We start from the raw sequence: 7,072 nt of genomic DNA, 5'->3' as shown, positions 1-7,072 counted from the left end.
CTTCCCTTCCCATCATGTCCTGAACTAGTTCTTTAGGTTTCTTTGGGATACCCTCGGCCAAGAGGGGGGCCCATTTAGTTGGTTGGAGGGCTTAGTATTTTATTTTGGGTTTACACATGGAAGAATATAGTTAAGCAGAGAAAGGGAACCTGCCAGGAAGCAAGTGACTTGAGAAAACCAAAGGAGGCCAGCAAAGGAGGCCAGCCTGCTGGCAGTGGAGGGTATGAATTTTGGATTAGGACAGATTGTACAGACTATTGAAACCCATAGAGAGCAAGGTAGATTTTGTGTGGTGGGAAGACATTGCTAGGTCACTGTTCAAAGGAGAACTGGATTCCTCATCAGCTTCCTTTCTCCTACTGAAAAGTTAGACTGAGAGACAATCTCATGCCAAAACCTGTTAGAAATTTCCACCCACTGTTATTGCCAATTGAGCTGAGTTAAGAAAAATCTAACCAGAGCCAGACCGAGAAAAGTCGTAAGACATGTTATACCTCCCTCTGAGTCTACTTCCTGTCTCAGAGATGGAGGGTGTGTGGCTACCAAAATACTGAATAATAAACTGTGGAACAGTCAGAGTAAGATCCCTATGTGTAGCCCATCTCTCTGCCAGAAAACTCAGGGAAAGAAAAAAGGCTGGTGAGCAGTGAGGTACAGCATCCTGGAAGGCTTAAACTCCACAGGAAAAATTCCATAGGTTGTAGGGGACCAAAAATATGCACCCCAAAATATGACTAGAAGACCAAAATATGCCACCCAAAAAACTCCCTCTTTGGCATAAGGATGAGTTTGAGAAACTGCAAACGCAAGAGATGTTCTGAAAACAGTAGAAGTTATCCTTTTGTAAGGGAACTTTACATCTGTAAATTTCCCTTACAAAAGAATCTCCTCTTTTTTTTGAGACAGAGTTTTGCTCTTGTTGCCCAGGTTGGAGTGCAATGGCACAATCTTGGCTCACCACAACCTCCATCCCTGGGTTCAAGCAATTCTCCTGCCTCAGCCTCCTGAGTAGCTGGGATTACAGGCATGTGCCACCACGCTCAGCTAGTTTTGTATTTTTAGTAGAGACAGGGTTTCTTTCTGTTGGTCAAGCTGGTCTCAAACTCCTGATCTCACGTGATCTGCCTGCCTCAGCCTCCCAAAGTGCTGGATTACAGATGTGAGCCACCATGCCTGGCCAGGGATCTCCATTTTTAAGGATATCTTCCTGTACCAGGAAGATTGATGATTCTTAATCACAAGAGACTCTTATCACTATGAGATGGGATTATTCCCTTGACCTTGATCCCCTTTGTGGCAGGAACTAGAGTGGCTCATTTCACCAAGCCCGCAGTCCATGGAAGGCTAAGTGTTAACAGTTCAGTGAAAGGTCAGGGTGAGATCCTCCTGCACCTGCCCTTTTTGACACCCGAGTTCTTGTTCAGTGTCCAGGAAGAGTCAGGTCACACGAACTGTTTGAAAGATGATGAATGCAGAGAACTTTATTGAGCAGTGAAAATGGCTCTTGGTGGAAGGGAAGCTGGAAATGGGATAGTGTGGGAAGAAAGTGATCTTTCCCTGAAGCCCAGCTGTCTCTAGCCAGGCTCCCTTCCAAACCTGCACTGTCTAAAGTTAGCTGCATTTATCCGTAGTCTCCAACACTCAGATGCTTCTCTACTCATCACTCAATCGCTTGCATCCTCGAGGCTCAGCAGCTTGTTTCCCTACTGGTCAGCTGCTGTGTTGTTCTTTTCTTTTCTTTTCTTTCTTTCTTTTTTTTTTTTCTGCCAGCTGGTATGGTTTTTATTGGCACAGAATAGGGGGCAAGGTAGGCCAAAAAGGCAATCATTTGGGTGAAAAATGGGGCCAAGTTTCCAGGCTTGAGGGTGGAGTTTAGCCAGGAGACCAGCCTTCTGTATCATGGTCAGCCATTTTCACTTAGGGTCGAATCAAGGTTCCAGGTTTGAGGATGGAGTTGAGCCAGGATCCCAAACATTCTGTAGTAACTGGAGGAGAAGGCATCAACCTAAATCTGCATAACAAACTTTTCTCTTGTTTACCATAATTTTTCTCATCACTTCCCCATTTGCCTTCCCCTGCACTGTTTCCATAGATAATGGTATTTAATCCTGAATTCAAAACCACCTCTTTGAGACTGTACTCATTTCTCTGGATATCAGCTGTGTATATATGAGGTATACATGTTAATAAGCTTCTGTTTGTTTTTCTCTTGTTAATCTGTCTTTTGTTTACAGGGGTCTATCCCAGCTAAGTACTATGAAAGTAACGGGGTTCAGGACATGCTACCCCAAAGTATGATACCTTGGCATTTGAAAAAACAGCAGAAGCAAGATGACCTTGCGCTTCTCTCCTGAAGCAGGTCATGAAAGAATTCTCTGAACTTCCCAGAATAGGTCATTCCAAAAGGGTCCTTCCTATATTCAGATGAAAGGAATGAAGACACAGAGACACAAAGAAGAATCTGAACAAACAAGCCTTACATATTTTTCCCCAATCTATTACCATCAGACCATACCCACTTTGTCCAGTCATACTTCTGTAACAGTGGAGGGAGTCTTAGCATGACTGACTCCATTTTGTCTCTGGCCACCCCCTCCACCACAATAATATCCTTTAGGTTCAAAAGCTTCTGCTTAACTTTGCATGTATACCATCTAATTATAGGAAGAATTTGGTTTATAGTTCAGCTTTAGAAAAAAATGATAATAGTCCCTTTCCCAAAACTAACCCAAGAGGAGATAAGGATATACATACAAATAAAAATGTTATGTTAAAATTTTATAGAAACATTGTGACCTGACCCAGGACAAAGAAGTTTTCCAACCTTCTCGGACCCTTGCTGGTGCCCAGATATCTGTGGTCATCAGTTACCTCTCTTGACCACAACCCACCTTCTCTTCCCCCTGCCCTTACAATGGTTTTTTTTTTTTTTTTTGAGACAGAGTCATGTTCTGTCACCCAGGCTGGAGTACATGTTCTGTCACCCAGGCTGGAGTACAGTGGTGCAATCTCAGCTCGCTGCAACCTCCACCATCTCCGGGTTCAAACAATTTTCCTGCCTCAGCCTCCCAAGTAGTTGGGATTACAGGCATTTGCCACAATGCCCGGCTAATTTTTGTACTTTTAGTAGAGATGGGGTTTCACCATGTTGGCCAGGCTGGTCTTGAACTCATGACCTCAAGTGATCCGCCTGCGTTGACCTCCGAAAGTGCTGGGATTACACGTATGAGCCACCACACCCTGCCAAGATGGTTTTTTAGAACACTAAACCGCCATCTTCTCAGTTTGCTGGCTCTCAGAACAAAGTTGTTTTCCTTACCCCTTTTTGGCATCGAAAAGGTTGGGATCAGTTTCGTGGAAGACAATTTTTCCACAGATTGGGGAGGTGTGGATGGTTTCAGGATCAAACTGCTCCACCTTAGATTATCAAGAATTAGATTCTCACATAAGGAGCAAGAGACCTACATCCCTCACATGCACAATTCACAATAGGGTTCATGCTCCCATGAGGATCTAATGAAGTTTCTGATCTGATAGGCAGAGCTCAGATGGTGTACTAGTCTGTTTTCATGCTGCTGATACAGACATAGCCTAGACTGGGTAATGTATAAAGAAAAATAGGTTTAATGGACTTGAAATTCCATGTGGCTGGGGAGGCCTCACGATCATGACGGAAGGAAAAAGGCATGTCTTACATGATGGCAGACAGGAGCAAAAAAAGAGAGACGAGCCAAAAAAAAGAGAGCCAAGCGAAAGTGGTTTCCTCTTATAAAACTGTCAAATCTCTTGAGACTTATTCACTACCACCAGAACAGCATGGGGGAAACCACCCCCATGATTCAATTACCTCCCATCAAGTCCCTCCCACAACATGTGGAAATTATGGGAGCTACAATTCAAGATGAGATTTGGGTGGGGACACAGCCAAACGATATCAGGTGGTAATGCTCCCTCACCCACAGCCCATCTCCTGCTGTGCAGCCTGGTACCCAAGAGGCCATGGACCAGCACCCGTCCATAGCCAAGAGGCTGGAGACCCCTGAGTTAGAGAACAGAAGACTCCTGCTCGCAGTCTGTCATGGAGATTGCAATCTGCCCTGGAGATTGTGTTCCTCTCTGGGGATTACATTTCACCCTGAGGGTTACAGCTGATGGTTCAAAAAATCAAAGGATGTGTCTGGGGGTGGTTAGGAAGTCCTCCTATCTCAGTACTGTAAGAGCCCTCCTATGAATCGTTTTAGGGCATGAGTAGGGGGCTGAGCATATCAATCTGCCCCCAGCGATAGCTCTAAGAAGTATATAATGAATAGCGCCAAGGTCAATGAATACTTTAGTGTGTTAGCAATCATCAAGTATAAACAGATTTACCTTTTGTCTGAAGCTCAGAAAAGGGAGGAGGAAAAAAGGTGAGGCCTGTAAAATCACACTTAGACAAAGGAAAAGGGAAAAATACACAGAAGTTTACAGAAAAGGCCTGCAACTGAAAATGATCCCATGCAGGATCCAGGTGGGGAAAGTTAGATATCCTTAATACAGTCAAGACAAAGAAACTGTATGTGATCAATTTGGAGAAGTAACAAATACTATAAAATGAAAACACAGCTGGGTGTGGTGGCTCATGCCTTTAATCCCAGCGCTTTGGGAGGCTGAGGCAGGCAGATCACTTGAGGTCAAGTGTTTGAGACCAACCTGGCCAACACAGTAAAACCCCGTCTCTACAAAAAATACAAAAATTAGCTGGGCATAATGGCAGGTGCCTGTAATCCCAGCTACTCGGGGGGCTGAAACAAAAGAATCGCTTGAACCCAGGAGGCAAAGGTTGCAGTAAACTGAGATTACGCCACTGGCCGCTGCATTCCAATCTGGGTGATAGAGCAAGACCCTGTCTCAAAAAAAAAAAGAGAGAGAAAACAGGTTAAAATGAAAGCAAAAAAAAAAAAAAAAATCAGATTAGTTAATGCTCTTTCCTTGCAAATAAGTAAATAAAGAAAAATGGAAGCAAGAGAAGAGAAGGGATTTATTGCAAGAATATGAGGTGATTTTCAGGCTTCAGGGGCAGCCACAGAGCAGGGCCAGAGCTGGAGCGCTGTGGGGAAGGGGGTGGGTGTTCTCTCTGAGCTTTCTCTGTCCTGCTTTCTCAGCAACAATGGATATGATGAATATCTTTCATTTCAGTCCCAGTGATAGGAGAAACAGTGGTATCTCATTTTAATATGTATTTCTTTGATTATTAGGGAAGTTGAGCATGTTTTCATGTTTATCAGTATTCCCATTCAGCCTGAACAGGAGTGCCATGAAAAATGAGACGAGAGCATAGAAAAGAATTTTGAAAGAAAAAAAAAAAATTAGAGGCTGCTGTGTTACTCTACCTTTGCAAGAAATGAAGAGTGGTTTATCTTGAATACATATTTCAAATAAATTCTGAAGTTCATCAGGTTTCTATTAAAGAAGAGCAATGTGCATATATACAGAGACATTTTAGGTGATGAAATTGCAACCAAGAAAATAAGCATTTGATGTCTAGATATGATAAAGATCAGTTATTCAGCCCTAAACCAAACCTCCCCCACTCATCAAAAAAAAAAAAAAGTTAAGAAAAGAAAAAATGGTAAATCTGAAAGGTATTTGATGTCCTACGTCATCTTTACTAAACTGTCTTTGATACTGGGGGACTTTGTCTCCTTCAGGGAAAGAATGTATGGTTCACTTAGCTCTAATTGTGGTACAACAGCCCCTGCTTAGCTCTGTGGGATACATTCCAAGACCCCCAGTGGATGTCTGAAACCATGGATCGTACTGAACCCTATGTATATATACTCTGTTTTTTCCTATTCATATAAATCTATGATGTTTAATTTACAAATCAGGCACAGTAAGAGATTAACAATAATAGCTGATAGGGCAAGGCACAGTGGCTCACACCTGTAATCCTACCACTTTGGGAGACCAAGGCAGGCAGATTACTTAAAGTCAGGAGTTCAAGACCAGTCTGGCCAACATGGTGAAACCCCATCTCTACTAAAAATACAAAAAAAAAATTATCGAGACAAAGTAGCAGACAGCTGTAATCCTAGCTATTTGGGGAGGCTGAGGCAGAAGAATTACTTGAACCCAGAAGGTGGAGGTTGCAGTGAGCTAAGATCACACCACTGCACTCTAGCTCCAGCCCGAGCAACAGAATAGCTGATAAGAAAATAGAATAATTTTAACAATATTCTGCAATAATGTTACATGAATGTGTTCTCTCTCTCTCTCTCAAAGTATCTTACTGTCCTATACTCACCATTCTTCTCGTGATGATGTGAGATGATACAATGGCTACCTGATGAGATGCAGTGAGGTGAATGACGTAGGCATTGTGATGTCACATTAGGGAACTACTAACCTTCTGATAATATGTCAGAGAAAGGAGGATCTGCTTCAGGTAATCCTGGATCATAGAACCATGGCTATGTCGATGGTTGGATGTCAGGAGCAGAATACATCAATGACTAGCAGACAGATAGCATCCACGGTTTGGTTATGCTGGACAAAGGGATGATTTGTCCAGGGTGCGATGGAGCAGGGACCCCCCTCATCCCAAGATTTCATCATGCTACTCAGAACGACACTCAGTTTAAAACGAATTGTTTGTTTCTGGAATTTGCCATTTAGTATTTTCAGACCACAGTTGACCTCTGGTAACTGAAACCTTGGAAAGTGAAACTGTAGAGGAGGGACTACTGTATTTTCCTTAAGTTTTGGGTTTTGGTCTGAGTTTTTGGCTTTTGGTTTGGTTTTGAGATGAAGTCTGGCTATGTCACCCAGGCTGGAGTGCAGTGGCGCGATCTCAGCTCACTGCAACCTCCACCCCCTGGGTTCAAGCGATTCTCCGGCATCAGCCTCCTCAGTGGCTGAGGCTACAGGCACATGCCACTATGCCGAACTAATTTTTGTTTTTAGTGGAGATAGGGTTTCACTATGGTGGCCAGGCTGGTCTTGAACTCCTGACTTTGTGATCCGCCTGCCTTGGCCTCCCAAATTACTGGGATGACAGGTATGAGCCACTGTACTTGGTCTTGTTTTTTTGTTT

Source organism: Aotus nancymaae, unplaced genomic scaffold (genome assembly GCF_030222135.1).
Source record: "Aotus nancymaae isolate 86718 unplaced genomic scaffold, 86718_ANA_hifiasm-v0.15.2.pri h1tg000077l, whole genome shotgun sequence".
NCBI lineage: Eukaryota > Metazoa > Chordata > Mammalia > Primates > Aotidae > Aotus > Aotus nancymaae.
Note: the sequence above shows the minus strand (reverse complement) of the source record.